At 36.3% G+C, this 13,497-nt stretch overlaps 1 protein-coding gene across 1 annotated transcript in view; it reads left to right on the plus strand.

Annotated features, from left to right (window-relative positions):
- Positions 1-4,477: 4,477 nt before the first annotated feature.
- Positions 4,478-13,497, plus strand: part of LOC117421556 (5-hydroxytryptamine receptor 4) — a 105,765-nt gene continuing 96,745 nt past the window's right edge. Inside the window, exon 1 of the mRNA XM_059024232.1 lies at positions 4,478-4,688. The gene's annotated coding sequence lies outside the window, so the exon portion shown is untranslated. The remainder of the gene's footprint in view (positions 4,689-13,497) is intronic.

Consider the following 13,497-nt stretch of genomic DNA (forward strand, 5'->3'; position numbering starts at 1 on the left):
CTCCTACTTGTGAAATTCTTTGTAACAATTTCTGTCTGCTGTCAGGCAAAGAAAAACATTATATGTAGTGCAACGGACCTTTCTTTTTTTCTTGCAACCAAGATTTCGACAGCATGCAGAGTTCTTTATTTCTGCCATTTCAAGCATGTGGCTAGCGTCCTTCAGAACAAACCCCTTTGCAGGCAATGGTGTGATCTTCCTTCGGTGTGCCAGCTGGTCCTCATTGGAATCATCACTGGACTGGCTTGTAGTCTGTCCTTCTGCAAGCAATCCGAGCAGTGGCTAGTTCCACCTTTTAAGTTTAGATACTCCATAACCTCTCTCTTTCTGTCCCCTAAGGAACAGTCAGTACTGTAACCATGATTTTGCTGCTGACAAATCCATCATGTGAATGATCACCTTAACTGTCCATTTCTTGGTCCTAGCTTTTGCCCTGCAGTAGGATATGGTGCAGTCGATCATGTCAACTGCTCCCGTTTTGTTTTATTGTATTGCCTTACAATCTCTGGACGACTGACCTCGCTGTATTTCTTTTTCTTACATGACCATTGTTTGCAATTATCTTATTCCTTTAGTCCACTCACAGATGAAGCCAGGTAGATGGCCTTGTGTGAACGAGTGGTTTGCAGTGTGCAGGTGTACCAGAGACGCAAGTGCTCCAAACAATGACAGAGTTCACGGTTCTAAACAGTTCTTTTATTTCTTTCTTTCAGCTTGTAACCGGTTAAATAATAGTACTGGCTCTACACAATGATGTGTATCACCAGCATATAAACCACTGGGTTGAGTCCCGAAATAATACAACAAGAATAACACACAATACAGACATGGTCACTTCTCCCGATAGTGAGTGCTCTTAGTGCAGGTGTGGTGCAAGGCAATAATAGTGAAAGTGGTGCAGGCTTGTAGCGACAGCTCCCGGTTCATGTTAGCCATCTAACAATGACAAACACAGACAGTTAGCAACAAACAAACCAAACACTTAACGCTCACGATATGTTTCTCAATTCTCCGTTTCCTTTCAATAACCTTAACAAAGGAACAGAGTACATCGTCACATCCCCTGTTATACCCTTAGTCACGCCCCCTGCGATAGTTAGTTCAATCACGTCTCCTCCAATCCATGACTGACACATCGCGTACCGCATTAGGGCGATGACTTCAGGCACTGTGACTCCGCCCCCATCCTGGATGGCTGGCTTCCGACTGACCCTGGACTGCCAGACCATCCAGTACGAGGCACACTGTTCCTGTTATACAGCGCCCTCACAGGTCAGGAGGGAGATTGTTGACTAGGATTCACTCGCTCTCTGTCACACCTTGTTATCCAGCCATTTGACAATACGGACCTTGTTGTCAGCACGGACACACTGATCAGAACTGCCACTACCTAGATGTTCCAATGTCTTATCATCAGTCAGCTCTACAGCTCTTGGTATTCTGTTCTGCATAACAGTACCTGTCCCACCTCCCCCTGAAATGTGACGATGTTCTAACACAGGAATGCTGGTAAAGTATCTGTCAAAATACACATGCGTTCCTTCACTCAAGGTCTTGCATAACCGCTTAACTGCTGCTTCGTCTAACCCAACAGGCTTTCCATCCAATCTTGTATGTGGAAAGGTTCCTTTCCCTTGGTAAACCTCAAAATCAAGAACTAACCCTGTTGGGTATGACATAACAGCAATTTTCAATCCAACTGGCTTATGAGGCACATACTGCTTTAATGAGGGCGCGCATCTGTTCATCAACACAGCTGTCACTCCTGGGATTTTCAAGCAGGCTTCTCTAACCCTCTGAAGAATTGGGTCAGTTGTCCACGGCTTATTGTTTTCTTTTTTACTCTCTTCTGTAACATCAATGTCAACCGCTACCTTTAAACTTGAGCGAATCGAATCAAATCTCTACTCATTGTGTCACCTATTATGGGAACTCTTGTACTTTGTTTCCAATACATTTTAATCTGTGGGTAGCGGAGTACACTCATCATGAATATGATCCCTGTAAATGGTTTCATTTCATCAGCTGTTACACCCAATGATTTGCCTGTTTCTTCAGCACATCTGTTTGTAGCACATGACATGGTTTCATTTTTCCCCAGAGCATCGTCACACCAGTAACAGAATATTGTATTTTCATGCAGGCTGCTGTATTACTACCATATCTGTTACTAAAATGAACTGGCAGCTATCCTCGTCTGAGTCATCACTCTCGCTGCCTGAGAGGTTAAACTTCTGTAGTCTAACAATAACGACTCATACTGGTACTATTGTATTGTGTTGGAATTATTCTGTTCATCCATGATATTTGTATATGTGAATGCAAACGGCTTTGCTTCGTGTGTAGCTATAGGCAACAACTGCGGAAATCAACGCTGTCATGTCACATCACCGTGCCATGTTTACAATGCAGTGCACTGAAGCTTGTCATGGTTTGAACTCTTCTTTGTGCATCACAACAATAAGAGGGGCTGTAAAATATGACAAAAACATTTGGAAACATATGTTCTATTGAAATAAGTCTATATTCACTTTCAGTTCACCACAGTTAGAAAAATACAAAATAATTTATGAACTAGTTATTTTCACATTTGTGAAAATCATGTTGTAAAAATATTTTAAAAGTTTCAGAACATTTTTTTTTCTTTATACATTTTGTGTTGTTTTTAGCAATAATGAAATTCAATAATTTCAGGTTTCCAGGTGCCCATTTAATTTCTTTAAAAACATTATTTACATTGATAGTTGAGTGCTGTATACAAATAGTTTAAAATAATTACAAAAAAAAAATAATCACGTCCTCGTTTCATTTTACCCTCTTAAAAAATATCTAAATAAGCTGCCTTAGAAGCAGGATAAATCAATCTTCAATTTGGTGACCCCTTATTTTTATTTCTGTGTTAAATGTATTATAGAAGAAGTATATTTTATCCTGCAAAGTTAAAAAAGGAAGAGACAATGGAGTACTCATATTTAAGATTAACACTATCTGTTGCATAGGTGTGATAGCTATATAAGGTATTTTATAAGTATTTTACTTTATCACATCTATTAGTTTAATAGAAGAAAAACAGCACATTGATAAAAACATGTTTTCCTTCAGCAAAAGAGGCAAATGTCAGGGATCAAATTACTGGGGGGCTGGGGGTGGGGTCAATCCCTTTAAGTTTCTCCAAATAGTTTTATTTCCAAATTTCCTTTTACCATGTTGTTTTAAGCTGACAGCTATCACTTAAAACATAGGAAGGAACCTGTTAAAAACATGTTAATTGTATGATGACATTTCATGCCTTGTCTATGCAGTTTTTCAGTACCAATCAATTACAATGAGAAAGCATCTCCTGACAATCAAAAAACTTCTCTGCAGCATTTTAAATAGGCTAATGCTTATGCTTATATTAAGGACAATTAAGTAGTATTTCATTCAAAAGTAAAGAAGTGACAACATTTTATTTGATCAGAAAAGGAATACGATTTAATCTTATTACACATTGATCCATGCCTATACTATTGACTCAAAAAAATAAACTCCAGCCAAGATCAGCAAAGAAATTAGCCTTCCTAAAATACGTATTTAATTTAGAATTAAATAATTAGGAAATGTCACCACACAATTAAGTAGTTTAACAGGTTCCTTTGCGTTTTAAGCGATACCCATCAGCTTACAGCATGTTAAAGGGGGAATTTGGGAATACAACTATTCAGAGAAACTTAAAGGGTTTGCCTATATGGATTACTATTTACCATACATAACTACTTCAGAAGGAAATTCCTGTTTCTGCACTTAGGGCAGCTTCTAAACAAAACTCAGAAAAGCTGATTAGTGGGCTTCATGTATTGCACACAATCAAAAGATTGCAAAAAATGAAGACATTTAACACATTTCATCCCCTTCAATAGTAATAGTTTAATAGTAGAAAGTGGCTGAAAAAAATTCTAGTATCTATTAATCACGGCACACTAATGATCCAAGCAGAAACTGCAATTGAAAAAAAATATACAGAGCAAATACCATATCATATTAAATGGTAAGAAATGTAGTATTTTGAAAAAAAAAAAAAATCCATGAAATAACCATTTAATAAATAGAAATATTGAGATAAGTAATGTTTTCATACAGGAAGGGCCTGGTTTGCAGATAGGACACTGGAAGATAGCATAGAGATAGAGACAGAGCGAGATGGAAAGCCAGCTCGTAAAAACCTACAGTTTATGATTTATACCGAAAATCCAAACATCCAAGTAAATGGATACAGGGGCTGAGGAGGCTATATAAATTATATTCTTATATTTGTGTTCGTATATAATGCTAATTATAAAAAATATACTATACTTACTAAATAGTAATTTACTAATTGAAAAATGCGCTCCAATTCTGAATATTTCCATGAAATCCGAGTTCTGCCTGTCTGCCCCTGTGCGGTGCTGTCCCCTCACTTTTCTCGTCCACGTTGCTACAATGCTGTGAGGGAGCTACTGAAGTTCACACCTCCAGCCTCGAGAGTTCTGTTTATATAAGCCATCAGGCAAGTGTTTCGGACTGACTTCCCTTGACACCGGTACTCTTACGCTGGAATACCATTTGCATTGTGAACACATTGGGTTTGTTACATAAGATTTTGAGGGACTATGCTATTCCTTGGTAACCAAGCTCTGCTGCACCTCAGAATTAAGGATCAAACCCCTCAGGTAAGAAAGCTATTTTAAAGGAGAGTATGCAGATCACAAGTCAATGTAATTTACCATTTTAAGTTTTGTTTGAAGATATTCCAAGAGATATATTACAATTTATTCAAAATGTCTTAAAAAGTTTGCAATTGAATCAAACCAGCAGCGTATGATTGAACTGTGGTATAAATGCCGTATGTGTAAATGACTACGAATTTATTTTAAATGTATTTATGTATCGTTTCTTTAATTGTTTGAATTTACCTACAGTACAGTAGTTAACATAAGCCAATGATTGACGTACTGTTTATGTTTCTTAACAAGTGTATATATACAGCGAATTGTTAGTTTAATGTTTAGCTCTTCAAGTTTTCCTATCTTGTATGTAAACGTATTTATTCGCTATTTATTTATCCATACATATACGGACTATACATAGCATTTTGTATTACTATTTTTAATGAAATGCCATTTAAAACAAACTACCAAGTAATTACATGATTTGAATTTTAGAAACGGAATACAACATCCTTAAAAACAATTGCTTTAATGGAAAAAAAAAATAGCGCAAATGGAAATGAATCATTCTTAAATGTATATTTTAGCCTTCTGATGAAAAACGAATTGTATTTGTGTTAAAGACAATACACTGGTCTAAAACAGTGACTGGTTGTCAGGAATTTATGCAGTTGTAGCTACATCCATACAAACTTTGCAGAGACCCATAACACACGCACAGAGAGGAATATGGAATTATTAAAACGTTAAAAAGTTACATTTTAGAAAATCAGACAACCAGAAAAAAACATACTGTTGGCCTCCTCCAATTTGTATTATCTTGATCATTTTATTTTCCCCCCATTTTTTGTCAAGTGCAGATAGGAGCATTTATATTATTGTATTATTTTTAGAGGGTTTTTTTCCAGTAAAAATACAAAAATACAAAAAAAAAAAAAAAAAAAAAAAAAAAAAACCTCAACACAGTGAAACACCAGACTTTTCTACAGTGTATTTAGGGCTTTCTGTTAACAAGAGCATGTCATACTTGTATTTGTGTGATTTATGCAGTTGTAGGTTATAGAAGGTTATTTTACCTATGCCATCTTAACTGACAAAATCATTTGTTTTAATATTTTTAGTAAGTGCAAGCCATTTATATATTGTATATCTTATTTTTAATTGATCTTCAGTATTCATCAAATACTTCTTTTTTTTAGAAAATAAAATGAGGTGCTTAGTTTTGTTGGGAACTAATACTGTATATAGAACTATAGGACTATACATATTAAAATGCACATTAACTGTTTGAATAAAGTTCAGACTCGCTGTATGTTGTTACTGAAGCAGTTGTAGTTTTGTGATCTTCCAAAGTTAATTTACGCGGCATGAAATCAGTTGTTGTTAAGAAAAACATCCTTTGTTTCAAGTGCCTTAAAGTACAGCAGTGGGCATCAAAAGCAGAGAGCTAAGCCCCTTTCACACTAGCACTCCTATCCGGGTCCTGACCCGGGTTCTGGCTACCCTTGTCACAACCCCGTGTAGTGTAAAACCACGTACCTGGGTTGGCCCGGGTCACAGCGACCCACCTCACGCTTTAACCCGGGTTGAGTGAGACAAAATGCATGACGGCCATTTGTAAATCGACGAAATAACAAACAGCCACGCCTGCGTGAAGGTTTCACTTCCGCAAGGAACATTTCTGTTTATTCTGTTTAGCCATATTTTTCTTGATTGAGCACACCAAGAGCCAGATTGCAGCAGTGGTGAAGAAACATGGAAGCGTCCGTAACTAGCTGCTATCGGGGCATTGATACACGTATTGTTTACTTGTGTCTGTCACCCAGGTCAACCTTGTGAAATCACGTAGCCGACCAGCATGACACCGGCTCCTGGCCTGGGTAGGTTCCGACCCGAGTGGAGCATGCCAGTGTGAAAGGGGGTTTCGAGTACATAGAGCATAGAGGTGGCAGCAGAGAAATGATACACGCTTCTACAAAATCAATATTATTGGTTAAATCACAGAGTCTCTAGGAAGATGGCAAAGTGTATCTGTATGCTTTCACAGACAGAAGAAACTTGAATTTGCAAATTCAGATACTGGCAGATTTTTTGTTTAAATTGCAAAAGAAAGGAATGGCACTGTTGAGATCAGAAACAAAGACGTGCAAAATCATAGTGTCCTGTTTATAGGTATTGCTCAGATGGGTTTTTCTCTATATATCTCTGTTTATTTAGTTTAAAAGGAATATAAAGCTTGCAATGTTTTCAGGCAGGTAATCTATAGTATCAGTGATACAAGTGCCTAGTACATTTCATTGGTCAATGTACAAGCCAATTGCCGGCAAGTTCCCATCAACCTATAGGTCATATAAACCTACTTCGCAAGCTCAGTCCTGCTGTGCTTTCAAATTACCACCTCCTTCCCAACCACCACCACCTCACTCTCAGCCTTGCCCGGAGGGGGGGAGTATACGATGCTCCTCTGCCTAAAATCGTTTGTTCACCGGGATGAACACGTCGCTTAGATGTATTATTTTATTGTTTGTTTTTTAGCAGGTGCCACCAGGATGCTCTGAGGGTGAGGCTGTGCTCCAACTATTTTTACTCTACTTATTTCTTCAACCATTGTTTGGGTTCAATGTTTTTTGGAAATCTGTAAGATTTTGTATTATAATAAAGGTGATTATTTAATGCAAGATTGTCCTCACTGAATACAATTATTGTGAAAGGGACTAGCAATGTTAAAGAACTGCCGCATTCATAATCGGGACACAACTGTATTCTGTGATTCTCGTGGTCAAGTTAAACCATGTTTATCATCAAAGAAAGCTTGAACCCTTTCGAGTCCTTCGTTTTACAGACTGCTGCCTTGTCAAAGCCTCAGAAACCATTCGAGGGAGTGACTGAACCCTGCATGCTAACCTGTTCAATACTTGTACCAAACTGTTGGTAAAGAAGCCAGCAACAGTCTATAACCGTTTAATCAATATGTAACAATACTCTATTAATAAAAAAAGACATGAGTTGAAGTTCTGTGGTCTGATGTAACAACAGTAAGGTTGTTATTCTGTTGGGAATGGGTAAAGGGTAAGCCATTGATAAAGTGCATCTCTCCTGGCTCTGGTTGTTGAAAATATGGTGTGTTAATTTGCAGTTTATAAATATTGTGACTAGAGCATGACTATGGTGAACTTCTGTGCCTGGGGTGACCTACACATGTCAGGTGTAATTTACAACAATCTTAGAGGTGTATACTGTGCTGATGTACTGTTGATGAAGGGATCTTAACTGATGAACTAGAGATTTTCACGGAGCCATTTCATATTTGAATTCACTGGAAATCTGTTGTTTGGATTCCTGACTGGCTTAATACTGCATCTAGACTGGGTACAGTTTGATATATAGGGTCGGAATGCAGAGGTGGAATGATTTTGCTCTTAAGGCTCCAGATTCTTGGAATGGATTCACAATAAATGTAAAACATGTTTCAAATATACATGGTTTAACATGAGGGAGAGACTGTACATACTGTATATATATATATATATATATATATATATATATATATATATATATATATATATATAAAATGTATGTTTGTATTTTGTAATTCTCTGCCTGCTGGCTCTGGTATGCCTAGTGAAAGGTGGCGGGCATCATGACTTGCTTCCTATTTATACAAAACGGAATCCAGATCGAAGCCCTTGTTACACTCCTACTTAAAAAAAGTGAACACCAAGGATGACCTTATTTGTGACCCGTTTCAAAATGATATCCATATGATATCCAAAAGCTGCTTTGGGGAAACTTTATACCATTCTGCTATAAGATTTATAACTGGTGCGTCTTATCTTATTCATCACTGGGATCTTTACATTATGGTTGAATGGCCTTCATTGCACACTAGGTGACTGGATCATTGTCTTAGGTTAGTTTATAGAATCCTGACTGGGAGAACCCCGCAATATCTGCGCAACCTATTACAGTTCTCTGCTTCAGTTTACAATTTAAGATCAGATTTATTTATTAGATTGACTCTTCCCAGAGTGTCCACTGTTTTTGGACGTAATTCATTTCAGTTTGCGGCTGCTCATGACTGGAATGAATTTTAAATCAAATTGAAACTACAGAGTTTTGTTTCGGAGGATGTTTTTAATCAGAATCTGAATTCACTATTGTCAGATGCATGTCTATGTATTTGTTAATGTGTTATTTATGTATTTATTTATTTTTTCTATGTTGTATTTGTTTCCTCTGTACTGCTGTGATGTTTGCCTCTTGACCAGATCATTGCTGTAAATGAGAATTTGTTCTCAAGCTTCTTATCTGGTAAAATAAAGGTTAAATGAAATGAAAAAAAGTACTACAAGTTACTGTGAGTTGACTGTATTTCTGTAGTCAGCTTATAAAAGGAAACTGGAATGGTCAAGAACAACTTGAAGTTACCAGGCAGATAAGAAGGGTTTGCAATTATTTAAACAACATTATTGATAAGGTGGAGAAGGTTGCTTTCTAAATAAGAAAAACACAGTTACTCACAGCAAGCCAACATTATCCTGTTTGCACTTGCTTTAAATAGCTTTAAATCATTCACGTCAAGTACTTCGAAATAAGCAAGGTACAAGTTGTTATTTTTTAAATTGATTTATTGGATAGGAAACCCATTAGGATGGAATCTGTGTCGTAAATCTGTCATGAAATTAGTAAATACGTATTGGAAATCTGTTATTGAAATATGTGGTTCAGACCTCTATTTTCTAATCTAATCACATTTTGCTCAATTTTGTAAATGTCATTTTATTTTTTAAAGAATATGTGAGTGCATTATGCAGACTGCTGTACTTCAAGGTTCCTCTGGCTACAGTATGATGCTTGTACATACAGCATCCTATTGACAGTGTTGTAGCCAGTTTTTCTAATATTTTATCCAACCCCTGTGATTACTTTAACGTTTTTAGAAAGTACCTAAGAAAGCTCAGCTAACATGGGTATAAACACACTTGAGGGCTATTAAAATGTAATAAATATATCCTTTCTAAATATATGCATATGAGAAAGCAATAGACCAAACAACCATAATTAAAATAACACTAAGATAAGCTCCTGCATGCAATGTAGAGTATTGTCTGATTCGAGTTCTAGAGTCTAGTGCCCAAACACCATGAGTCTATTTCCATTGCATGCTTTGTGTGGGAAATGTTAAGTGTATTTATGCTAACTTTTTATTAAAGACAGCAGTTCTTAGAAAACTCTTGTCAGTATCCTACTGCAGCATTAAAGAAATCAAACAATGGTAAAAAAAAGATTTGCATAATTATTTTTATGATAAAACTGCAATAATTGCCATAGACACAAGAACCCATGTGCTATTTATTTTGTTATTTTATTGTTATTTTAATACTCCCTGGTACTAATTCATGTTACCACAATTAAAATCAACCCCCAGACACAGAAAAGCAAATGCTACAGCACCAGGCTAGGACTCATTCATTGCCAAGTATGTGCCGATATATAAAGTACTTTCAAACCAGGTCAGATCATGTATTGCAAAGCTTCATTGCAGTCCCAATAAAATCCTGAAATCATTAACACAGAGGGAGGATTACAATAAATCGCTACAGTCATATGACAGCAGTAGAGTACTCTGAATGTGTGCGAATTCTTCTTCTTCTTCTTCTTCTTCTTCTTCTTCTTCTTCTTCTTCTTCTTATTACTCGAATTTAAGTTGCCCCTGAATTCAAGTCACACACCCAAATATGGACACCAAAAAAAAAAGACCCTGAATGCAAGTCACATTTAACTCTTAATGAAAAAAAACACAATAATTAACAGTTAAATTACTTTTTCATTTCTAGGGAACATTACTGTACATTAAGCCCAATGCCCATCTCCCTTATTACTGTACATTAAAGCATCAGAGTACGTCACCTGCTATATTACAAATGCATACGAGAAAATAAAATATGTACAGTATTGTACTTTCAGTATTGAATGACAGTCATTGCAGTTTATGGTAGCTGGGAAAGTTTAAATTACCTTGAACTTTATTTCAGTCTGCTTTATTGTCCTCGTTTGTTTAATTTGGCCAACATGACTCTGTCACATTTGCAAGCAAAATTAGTGCAAGACAGAAACGTGTAGTTCATTTTCGGTTTGAGTTAGGACTTTGGAGTTTACACTAGTGGGGTTCCCGTAGTTAAACCAAGCACAGACCATAATAACAGTGAGTAAGGTAGAGAATCAGAGAGCAATGGAGAATCCGCCATTAAGCAGTACATACCTTAGTGTTCATGTTTCTTGTGCTCCTCCAGATAGAGAAAGAAAGATATATAAATAAATGATTGTTCATTTTGAAGCCGGACCTGCGTTGATCATTTCAACAAGTACCATACTGGTAATATTATAGTATTGCATAGCCTTTCGATTGTGTCTCCATTTTCTGACACATCTCAGATGCCGCAGTTTCTCTTTTCTTCAGCAAACAAAATTACTTATTTTAAAAGCTGCATCAAAAAATGTTCATGAAGTTTACTGTGCAACCATTTTAATATACCGGTACTGTACCGAGAGTGATATCTGTAGTGGGCAGTACTGTGTACAGCTTGTCTTGTTCAAGAATAATGGACATGTGCAAATGTAAATTGGTACCCTAACTAAAAACCTCGAATCCAAGTCGCTCCCCCCAAATTTGAACTTTTATTTTGGCCACAAAAGTGCGACTTAGATTCGAGTAAATATGGTATTTATAGTAGCATATTAGTAGTAATGTAACTTTCCTACATTTCCCAAGCTCTGATGTAATTCTACAGGTCACACATGTAGGATAGTTTGAGCTCTGCTACACAACATGTCAAATAAATGGGTTTTGACTGGAACACTTTATATGGTGATTATAATATAATATTGTAAGATGTGTTCCAACTGTCTTTAGACATGTTGTGTTGGCATCATGTGTATATTTTTAAAGCCAAGACACCCTTGGCCTTGAATCACACTCCTTGACATGCACATTGTGATACTATAACAAAGTATATTGTCCTACAAAATTGATGGATTTCAGGAGATGTGTGGGTTACATTACAGTCTTTGAATAAAATAGACAAAATCAAATACATACATTGTAGACTAATTAATTATTGTTATCATCTGTGTGACACATTGCCAAATTGTGATAAAATAGTAATTATGCCAGTCTGGGACAGACCGAGATAGTTTAACAGTAGACAACTAATTAGATCATTGAAGAGCTCATGACAGTGACATTTTAAAAACAGTGAACATGGCCAAAATGATCTTTGGGCTGTGAATACAGAAGTTAGTTGAATGGCATAATAACCTGTATATTACCAGTAGCGCTAGAACGACTACTAATGTCACAGTCGAAGGAACCCTAATTTGAAGCAAATGAAAAGGCACATTCCTTTAGAGGAATAAAACCATTCTAAAAAACTAGTATATAAAAAAACAAAAAACTAAGACACAACTTTGGGGGGAATGAGTTAAGTAGCATTGTTCTAAGTATTTCCTTGCAAATTTTAAAACATTTTATATAAATGTTTGCTTCAAAATATTATCTGAAATAATTTTAGTTGACTGGGGCCTTGCCTCGGACCCATCTCCCATATAAATAAGAAATTAAGAAAACAGTGAGATATGTTAGTGTTTTAAAATCCTATGTACACTTTTGCTGCCTGCTTCTTGGTTTAACGACATTATCATGGGAAAGGCGCTGTCATTTTCAGTTGTAGCTTTCTACTAGCTCAGTCAGCTGAGATGATGAAAGTCTTTGCTGTTATGCCAGTAAACAGTTTTTATGACTAATTAGATGTTTATTGCAGCACTTTCAGAGAGTAGAAAGGTTAAGAATGAACTAAGAAAGAAGACAGTAATCATTTTTTGTATCGGTATATCTCATTACCTTCTGTACTTTAACACCATAGAGCAGAATATACAATTCTTTGACATTGTGTAATTTAGGGTTTTATGGCCTACAATTGGAAATTGATCCTGTTTGTTTTCATTGGCTGCAGAACAATATGAATGTGTGTTTGGAATATAAAGTCCAGCCACTCTGATGGAGGAAGTGAGATCACAACTGTCCATATGTAACAGGATCCAAAAGAAAAAAGTAGCTGCGAGTATGTGGTTTTATTTTGAACCTAAACAGAACAATGTATTATATTATGTCTTTGTCATAACAATTTTTGTGATTTGGAGCAATCTGAGTACATGGAGAGCACAGTCATGTTCCCTTTGCTGTAAACGTCCGTGAGACAATTTAATTATTTCCTGCTGATGGAAACAGTGGCACTATTGTTAACATTTGAGTTGAGACTGAGTTGATCAACTCAATGCAGTAAATATTGTAATATACCCGCAATATTTACTGTAATATTTATTGCTTCATACAAAAGTTGCAGTGATAGTACAGAGTATTTTTGTAAGGGTTAGGCCTAAATAAATGTTTCACATAATACAGTATGTCCAGGAAGGAAAGATAAGAAAGGATGTGATTTGGACTTGGAGCCGAGAGGAATTAATACAAAATACAAGCCTGCATTAGATTACATAGCAAAATGCAGCAGTATATTCTGGGACATTAGCAGAAACATTGGTCTACTTGACGTAGTTGATATACATGTAGAGGTTTCTACATTATCAGTTGATGCCTGCTTCTTGTAATAGACCTAGCCCTCACTGAAAAGCGAGCATTGAACAATTTGTACTGGAATATCATTTTATTGAGAACATTTTCCAATTCTGCTTAATATCATGGCATTAATCACATGACGCTAATAATGCATTCAGCTTTTGTGAATAGCATATGAAT

Source organism: Acipenser ruthenus, chromosome 1, assembly GCF_902713425.1.
Source record: "Acipenser ruthenus chromosome 1, fAciRut3.2 maternal haplotype, whole genome shotgun sequence".
NCBI classification, from domain to species: Eukaryota; Metazoa; Chordata; class Actinopteri; order Acipenseriformes; family Acipenseridae; genus Acipenser; species Acipenser ruthenus.